The sequence below is a fragment of the Sturnira hondurensis genome, unplaced genomic scaffold (genome assembly GCF_014824575.4).
Source record: "Sturnira hondurensis isolate 20B ecotype Veracruz unplaced genomic scaffold, ASM1482457v3 Scaffold0000880, whole genome shotgun sequence".
Classification (NCBI taxonomy): domain Eukaryota; kingdom Metazoa; phylum Chordata; class Mammalia; order Chiroptera; family Phyllostomidae; genus Sturnira; species Sturnira hondurensis.
In genome coordinates this window covers 2,115,283-2,125,142 of record NW_028073511.1, presented here as the reverse complement: position 1 = coordinate 2,125,142, position 9,860 = coordinate 2,115,283, and positions in this window count along the sequence as shown.

The window sequence follows — 9,860 nt, the reverse complement described above, 5'->3', positions numbered from 1 at the left end:
TCAAGGAATCTGTGAACTCGGTGGGGAAAACATATCACATCTTTAATCCACTGACTCCTAACTGCAATGCTTCCGTTATGAATGTAGACAAACCACAGTAGTGTTAGTGGAACCTGAGAATGTTCCACCAAAGGAAATCAGCTACTTTCATCATGGTATGATTTTTGCCGATACCTCAAAATAATGTTTACACTTATCACTAGACTAAACTATTAGACCCGCCTCTAGATTTCAATTAATGGGTTAAATACATGTATCACTGTATTATAAATTTAATTTAAAAACTGTTGATTAGAACTTCTTGTCATCATCAAGATGATGAAGCAGGTAAATGCTGTGCTTGCCTCTTCCCACAACCACATCGAAATTACAACTAAACTATAGAACAACCACCCTTGAGAACCACCTGAAGACTAGCCGAGCAGAACTCCTGTAACTTAGGGTATATTGTACAGAAGAAGCCATGTTATGACTGGTAGGAGGGCTAGATATTCAAAACAGGCCAGGTCCACACCCACTATGGTAACTAAGAAATGGGAGGGATATCTCGGTTGCAGAGCACCCCCGCCACCACCCCTTGGGAGCAAGGAGTCCCAGCCCCACACACAACTCCACGGCCCAGAGTGCTAGTGCTGGGAAGAAAAGTCCCTATAATTTTCAGTTGTGAAAATCAGTGGGGATTGTGGGTGAGTGAGATGGACTTCTGAGAGGACTTCTGGACTTCCAGGTGTTTCTCCTAAAGGGCCGTGCATGAGTTTACTTTCTGACGGACTCACTTGCTCTGAGATCCAGTGCTTGGGTAACATCTCAAAAGGTGCCAGGAACATATGGGGAGAAACTGAATTGTCTGGCTTCAGAGCGACAGCTGGAGGAGAAACTTTCTCTGGTATTAAATTGCTAGCAGGTGCCATTGTTCCTATGTTGAGCCCTCTTCCGTCCAGCCTACTGGGGCAGGTGGGCACTAAGTCTGTCTTTTTTGTATGGGCACCAAGTCTCAACCAACCTGGCTAACACAGTTGAACCTCTCTGGTGATTCCTTGAGACCCCTGCCCTACCCCACTTCCTGGCCCACCCAAGCTGCTTTCAGAGCCTTTTTTTCTTTTTTAGATTTTATTTATTTATCTTTAGAGGGGAGGGGAAGGAGAGAGGGAGAGAAATAGCAATGTATGGTTACCTCTCATGTGTTCCCTGCTGGGAACTGGCCTACAACCCAGGTATGTGTCCTGACTGGGAATCAAACCACAATACTCTGGTTCGCAGGCCCACACTCAATCCACTGAGCTACACCAGCCAGGGCCCCAGAGCCTTTTTCATACAAATGAGGTATCTCAGTTCACGTTACAGACTTTCCTAAAGTCTCTCAAAGTTTCACAAACCCAAACAAACTGGGGCTCCAAGCCTGGCACTGGTGGCAGCTGGCCTTGGTTCCTGCTCAGCGTCTCTCAGGTACCTCCAAGCTCAGCACAGAGACAACCATCAGCATATCACTTTGTAGCTCATGCCAGGGGCCCCCAAACCAGGCATTGGCAGTAGCTGGCCTATATTAGATCCCCCCCCCAAGAAGCCCCCAAATCATCACACCCTGGCAAAATAGCAGGAAAGACTCAATCAGAAGAGCAAACAGAAAAAAGAATTTAAAAAATGAGGATAGTTTCACGGGTGTCTGGAACAACATCAAGCATACTAACATTCACATCATAGGGGTGCCAGAAAGAGAATGGAGAGATAAAGGGGTTGTAAATGTATTTGAAGAAATAATGATGGAAAACTTCTCTAGCCTGGTGAAGAAAATAAACACAAAAAGCACAGAGTTCCCCCGAAAAAGATAAACCCAAAGAGGCCCACACTAAGGCATGTCATAAGTAAAATGCGAAGGGTTAAAGACAAAGAAAAGTCTTAAAAGTAGCAAGAGAGTTCCCATAAGACTGTCAGCTAATTTCTCAACAGAAACTTATCAGGACAGAGGGGATTGCCATGAAATATACAGTGATGAAAAATATACAGGACCTACAGTCAAGATTACTCTACCCATCAAGGTTACCATTTAGAACTGGAGGACAGATAAAGATCTTCCCAGATAAGATAAAGCAAAAGAAGTTCACCACCAGCAAGCCAGTATTATAAGAAGTGTTAAACAGAAAAAAGAAATGTTAAACAGTTTTCTTCTTCTTTATGAAGAAGAAAAAATATATCAACAATATAAACAATAAAATGGAAATAACTACATACTCATCAATAGTTACTTTACATGTAAATAGATTAAATGCTGCAATCAAAAGACATAGGGTGGCTGAATGAATAAGAAAACGAGATCCTTACATATGCTACCCAGATCAAAAGACACATACAAACTGAAAATAAAAGGATAGATAAAGATATTTTATGTAAATGAAAAATATAAAAAGGCTGGGTTAGCAATATTTATACCAGACAAAATAGGCTTTAAAACAAAGTCAATAGCAGAGTTAAAGAAGGACCCATCCACTCCACTTCTGGGTATTTAGCTGGAAAAATTCAAAACACTAATTCAAAAGAGATATCTACATCCATATGTTCTTTGCAGCATTATTTACAATAGCAAAGATCTAGAAGCAACCCATCAACAGATGGATGAATGAAGAAGTAGTACAAACATGGAGGGCAAAAGTAAGTTTACAGTTATAATACAAATAAATAATATAACAGTTAATAAATAATAATGCAAGAATAAACTATTTTGTGTATCACAGCTACAAACCTAGTTTTGCCCACCTCTCTATATACAATGGAATATTACTCAGCCACAAAAAGAATAAAATCTTGCCATTTGTGACAACATGGATGGACCTAGAAAGTATTTGCTGAGTGAGATAAGTCAGACAAAGAAGATACTATATGATTTCACTTATACATGCAACCGAAAAAGCAAAAATAAATGAACAAACAAAACAGAAACAAACTCATTGAACAGAGAACATTTTGATGGTTGCCAAATGGTAGGGATCTGGCCGGGGATGGGTGAAAAAGGAAGGGATTGAGACATGCAAATTGCCAGTTATAAAAAAAGTCACGGGGTCTTCTGGCCAAGATGGAGGATTAATAGATGCACTGTGCCTCCTCACACAACAAAAAGAAGGTCAACAACAAATTTAAAAACAAAAAACAATCAGAACTAACAGAAAATCTGTATGGAAATCCGACCACCAAGGAGTTAAAGAACAAACATTCATCTGGACAGGTGGGAGGGGTGGAGATGGGCAGCCGGGGCAGACAGGACTCACAGCAAGGTGGTAGCTGGAGTACTGAGGTGGGAGATGGCTGGTGGAGCAGGAAGCTCCACATTTGTGTGCAGATAAACTGGGAGGAAAAACTGGGGAGAGAGACAGACCGTGCAACCCAGGGTTCCAGCGCAGGGAAATAAAGCCTCAGAACCTCTAAAAAAACCTGTGGGGGTTGTGGCAGCTGGAGAAACTCCCAGCCCCATAGGAGAGTTTCTTGTAGAAACCCATAGGGTCCTAGAAAGTGCATAAACTTACCCACCTGGGAATCCACAACCCAAATGGCCCAATTTGCCTGTGGGTAGAGGAGGAAGTGACTGAAAGCTGGCTGAGAGCTGAGCAAGTGGCACTGTTCCCTCTTGGACCCCTCCCCCACGTACAGCACCACAACACAGCGACGTGGGTTGTCCCGCCCTGGCAAATATTTAAGGCTCCACCCTTACTACATAGCAGGTGTGCCAAGATAAGAAAAAAATGGCCCAAATGAAAGAACAGATCAAAGGTCCAGAAAAAGCACAACTAAGCGATGAAGAGATAGCCAACCTATCAGATTCAAAGTTCAAAACACTGGTAATTAGGATGCTCACAGAAATGGTAGAGTGTGGTTTCAAAATTGAGGAAAAAGTGAAGGCTAAGAAAAGTAAAATAAAAAAATGCATAGGGAATGAACAGTGATGGGAAGAAAACCAGGACTCAGATCAACAGTTTGGACCAGAAGGAAAAAATAAACATTCAACATGAACAGAATGAAGAAACAAGAATTCAAAAAATGAGGAGAGGCTTAGGAACCTCTGGGACAATTTTAAATGTTCCAACATCTGAATTTCTTCATAGGGGTACCAGAAGGAAAAGAAGAATACCAAGAAACTGAAAATTTATTTGAACAAATAACGGAGAACTTCCCTAATCTGGCAAGGGAAGTCCAAGGAGCTCACAGAGTCCCAAAGGAGTTGGACCCAAGGAAGCAAACACCAAGGCACATCATAATCACATTACCCAATATTAAAGATAAGGAGAGAATCTTAAAAGCAGCAAGAGAAAAAGAGAGAGTTAACTACAAAGGAGTTCCCATAAGACTGTCAGCTGATTTCTCAAGAGAAACCTCACAGGCAAGAAGGGGCTGGAAAGAAGTATTCCAAGTCATGAAATCCAAAGACCTACAACCAAGATTGCTCTATCAGGCAAAGCTTTCATTTAGAATGAAAGGGCAGATAAAGTGCTTCTCAGATAAGGTCAAGTTGAAGGAGTTCACCATCAGCAAATCCTTATGTGAAATGTTAAAGGGACTTATCTAAGAAAAAGAAGATAAAAAATATGAACAGTGAAATGACAACAAACATTTATTAACAACCAAACCTAAAATAAAAAGATAAATGAAAACAAACTGAGCAAACAACTAGAACAGGAACAGAATCACAGAAATGGAGATCAAATGGCAAATGGGGGGTTATCATTGAGGAGGGAGAGAGGGAAGGAAGAGGTACAGGGAATAAGAAACATAAATGGTAGGTAGAAAATAGACAGGGAGAGGATAAGAATAGTATAGGAGTGTAGAAGCCAAAAAACTTATATGTACGACCCATGCACATGAACTAAGGTGGGGGTGGCGGGGAATGCAGGTGGCAGTGGCGGTGCAGAGCAGAGGAGAATAAAGAGGGGAAAATGGGACAACTGTAAAAACATAATCAATAAAACATATTTAAAAGAAAAAACAAACAAAAAACAAACAAAAACCAGTCATGGGGATGTGCAATGTAGCATGGGGAATATAGTCAATAATATTGTAATAACTATGTATGGTGTCAGATGGGTACTAGACTTATTGGGGGAATCACTTTGAAAGTTATATAAATGACTAATCAGTATGTTGTGTACCTGAAATGAATACAATATTATATGGCAAATGTAATAAGAAATAAAAACTTACTGAAAAATTATTTTTATTACATATGGTCATTATATGTATATGGTAGTTTCCTTTGTAATTGCATACATTTTACTTTGTGCACTTAAAAACACTCACCTCAGAAAGGTCCCATGAGCCTCACCACAGTGCCCAAGGGGCCCATGTCATCAGGGTGGGTGAGCTGCTGCTCTAGGTGTTTCCCTTTAAGGCCCTACTCTAGAAGACTTCTCCACAGATGCCCAAGATGCTGCCATTGGATTTTTACTTCTTTGGTTTACGTGTTACCTTCCTAAGATTCTTCTTTTTATGTGCAAATGTGCCCAAACTGAATTTCTCAGTATTTTCCCCTCCAGTCTCGCCTTTATCTCTAAGTTTCAGAAATTGATTCTCCCTTTAAAATGTCCTTGTAATGTTCTGGCTGGTTTGGCTCAGTTGTTTGGAACGCTGTCCCATGAACAGAGGGGTGGCACGTTTGATTCCCAGTCAGGGCACATGCCTGAGTTATGGGATTTGGTCTTGGTCAGGGTGTGTGTAAGGGTCAGTGGATCAATGCTCCTCTTTCACATTAATATTTGTCTCCCTTTCTCTCCCCTTCTTTTTTCTCTCTAAAAGCAATGAAAGAAAAGTCCTTAGGTGAGGATAAAATAATAATAAAATATCCTTGTAAAAAATACTGTGCAGGCTCACATCCACTCTGCAGACACAAAAGCTCACTTTCAATTCAGATGGGGTAGAAGGGAGACAAAAGGAAGTCATGAGGACAGATCTCCAGATCACCCACTGTGGAGTAGGGGAGAGTATCTGTGAAATTCCCCATGTACAACTTATGCTTCTCTTTCAAGGCATGGTGTACTGGAGACCCTGGATTTCACCTTGAGTCCAGCAACCTTGGAGCTGCAGCACCCTCCCTGTCTAGGAAGTGCCTTGTACTTCTGGTGGCTGAAGCCTGCTGAGCCCTGTGCCTCCTGGGGAGCCCTGTATCAGGAGGCTCCAGGAGCTGCCTCTAGCACACACCATAGTCTCCTCTAACTAGGGGTGCAAACATAACAGAAGGCCAGGCTTCTGAAGTTTGCCCAGAACATTCTGTAAAGGATTATATTCCCGATTGCAGGTAGTAACTTATTGCAGGGTCATAAAATCAATTTAGTGGATTTAGGGATTCACAACAAGCATTAAAACATAGAATAGAAAATAGCATGTGTCACACCCAGGTTAAGTATGACCTTGTGGAACTGATTTTTGTTTTATATGTGTGTATGTATGTGACTAGTGCAATAGGATGTAATTTGTTTCTTACTGTGGACCGCAGCCAAGACTTTGAAAAACAGTGCTGTCAGGATGCCTATGTAGCCCACAGAGAAATCACAGCAATGGAAAGAGACTACATTATGAAGTAATAATTTAATTCAAGGGTGTAATAATTATTTTAATGGGTATCAAAAAATTAGCATACCAACCCCATGGGAATCCCATATACTGCTTAGTACTAGGCTCAAGTTGGGACCTCACCTTACACAGGGCCTTGTTAATCAGTGAGTGGTGCTTGGTTGAACACAGACAAACATGTGAAGAGGCTATGGGAAGGACCACATTTCAAGGAAACCACTGTGAAACATCTGGAGAAGAGAGAAGAACTGAAACAGGTAGAATATAATGGAGATGATAGGCCTCACAGTGGGCAGGATCACAACCTAAGTCCTTGTTGTATTTATTTCAATTTATTCCTTAATCTCTAAAGTGCAGATCATTATACTCGGCTGGCTGGCCTTATGGGACTCGGTGCCTGATCAAATGAGATAATTTAGAAGAAAGCTATGTGTAGTGTTAAAAGCACCAGGAATTATTGTTATCTATAGGGGGCGGTGATTTTCTCCTATGGAGACCAAAATTGCCAGCAAAGTTTTGGAGCTATCTGTGTGACAATAAGAAAGATTATGGGCTCTAGTCAAGCTGGCTTTTCAGTCTTTTCTTACTCTAATTGCTCCCAATCCTGTTTCCAAGTGGGGACAAAGAGGTAGCAGGGCAAGGGCCCACAGTATGGGGTAGCCTCCCGCCTGGGATGCGGAGATTGCAAGAGTGATGACCCAGACCGGAAAAAACTATTGTTCTTCTACAAGAATTTGTTATTTCTCCCATTTGACTGGCCCTGCTTATCTCAGGTGTGGGCCACAGAGCCCTCACAGAGGTAGGTGCTGATGTTCAGATCCCCAAACCTGTGCATGTCAGGCCCTGCTGTACAAATAGCCTGTGGGTCAGCACCTGAGAGGCTGTCAGTCACCTCAGGAGCCAGGCAGAGGGAGAAAAAAGCAGCAAGAAAGTGAAGGGGTGGAGAACAAGAGTGTGGAGAAAGGCCTGTTCCTCATGAGAGAGGAGGAGAAAATACTGTGGGTTGAATGGAGTTTCCCCAAGCTCAGAGTGGCACTGTATTTCAAGATAAGTTCTTTAAAAGAGTTAAAATGAGGTCATTAGGTGGGCCCTGATCTAATAGGACTGGTGTTCTTATAAGAAGGGGATATTAGGCTCTGGCTGGTGTGGTTCAGTGGATTGAGTGCTGACCTGCAAACCAAAGTGTTGCTGGTTTGATTCCCAGTCAGGGTGTAACAAGGTGCAGTCAGGAGGGGGGCCCTAAAAAAGGATTTGGAATGGGGTTCAGAGCTCAGGGTGTCCAGGAAATATTAAGATGTCCTCACCCCGCAACCCCCCCCCCCCCAGGTGTCAGTTGGGGAAGGGACAAATGGAGCAGGGCCATTGAGAGCTGTTTCACATAGCAACAATTTTGCAGCTAACCTCTGGCATGGTCATTTTACATATCTATAACCTTTAACTGGTTTCATAGATATGTTAAATAGCTGTGGCCAAGTTTTGAGCCACGGAGAAGGGAGTGGCTTCTACCCAGGATGTAACTGGGGGCTGGTCCACTGAGTTACAGCGCCTGCGTGAGAGCTTGGAATTGATTGGCTCCACGCCATGGGGCCACACCTGCCCAGACTAATGATGACAGCCCAGTAAACTTGTAATAGTACAGAAATACTGGTAGGTGTGACTGATCGGGGAGGAGTTGGAAATGGGGCTGCAAAGGAGGACTGGTGCGGGATTTAAACCCAGATGTGGCAGCCATTAGGAAGGAAAGCCACATTGTTTTGGAAGAGCGTAGACCCCTGCAGCCATTGCGGGAGAGAGTCATGAGGTTTTGGGCAGAGTTAGGACCCCCTCTTGCCCAGGTGAAACAGAACCACGCATTTTGCCAGAATGGGGACCTCTACAGCCAGGTGAGGAAGAAAGCCACATGCTTTTGGTCAGAGTGCTGACCCCTGCAGCTTTGGTAGAAGAGGCCCACGTGGCTCTGGGATGCTCCCTTTGGCTGTGTGGCCTGGGAAGCAGGGGAGACTTTGCCTGGAACTTGATACAAAGAACTCTTGCCAGTGGAAGGTGCCCCATGACTTTGGATTAATTGGAGATCCTGCCTGGACATCAACACAGCTGATGATACCAGCAGCCTGGAAAAACGGAAGCGTGCTCTTTTTCTGATTTATGGTACCTGGAGTTAGGGCAGGGGAGAAGGAAGTGCTGTGGGCGTCTGTGATTATCCTAAAGTACTTTGATATTTTTATGGGGACATCGGGTCACTACTTTAAGTCTGTAGAGCTTTAAATAAATCTTTCCTTTCCTTTTCACAAATCTCTGGCATTGAGAGATGTTTTTCCTCTGGTGGTGCACAGATGAGCCCAGTAGGTATTAGTATACCGTCCTTGGGAGGGGCCCCTGTTTTCTGTAACAGTTTTTGGCATCCCTCAGTGGGCCAAATATTGCCCTCCCCTTGGACCCCTGTTCGGTAACAAGGGCACATGCCTGGGTTGTGGGCCTGGTCCTCAGTAGAGGGCACGTGAGAGGCAACCACACATTGATGTTTCTTTTTCTCCCTCTCTATCTAAAAATAAATAAATAGTATTTTTTTTTTAAAAAGAGAGGAAATTAAGACACAGACCCAGAGGGAAAACCATGTGGAGACATAGGTAAATGGCTATCCAAAAGTCAAGGAGAGATGCCACTATAAAAACCAACCCTGCCAACTACTTGATCTCAGACTTCCAGCCTCCTTCACTGTGAGCCAACACATTTATGTTGATTAAACCACCTAGCCTGTGGAATTTATTGTGGCAGCCCAAGCAAACCAACACAGGTGGGTGCTACTAGATGGATTATGGGCTGCAAACCAAGATGAGGCACACCCAGGACATTAAGCAGCTCAGCTCTAGGATTAGAATAAAGAGGGATGGGTGTTGAGAGTCTATTATTAGCAAATATGTGTCTTGAGCCACATCATATGCAAAATCTGCTGAGACCAGAGAAGGCCATATTTCATTGGTTCTCAGTTTGGGTCCCAGTATCACCTGGGAACTTTTTGGAAATACAGATTTTCTGGCATCACCCCAGACTAACTGAATCAGTAACTCTTGAGGCAGAACCCAACAATCTGTGTTTTATCAAGATCTCCAGCTGCTACTGATGCATACTCAAGCTTGAGAACCACTGCTTTATGTAAACCTTTTGAAACTTAACCAGAAGAGTTTGTGAAGTTGTGCCATGTAGAGCACCAGAGAAAGTTGCTGTCACGTGAATGTCATGACCCAGAGCTTTCTGAAGGGCCTTCATGATGTGCAGATGGAAAGAAGTGGGAGAGGGACCATTCTCATCCC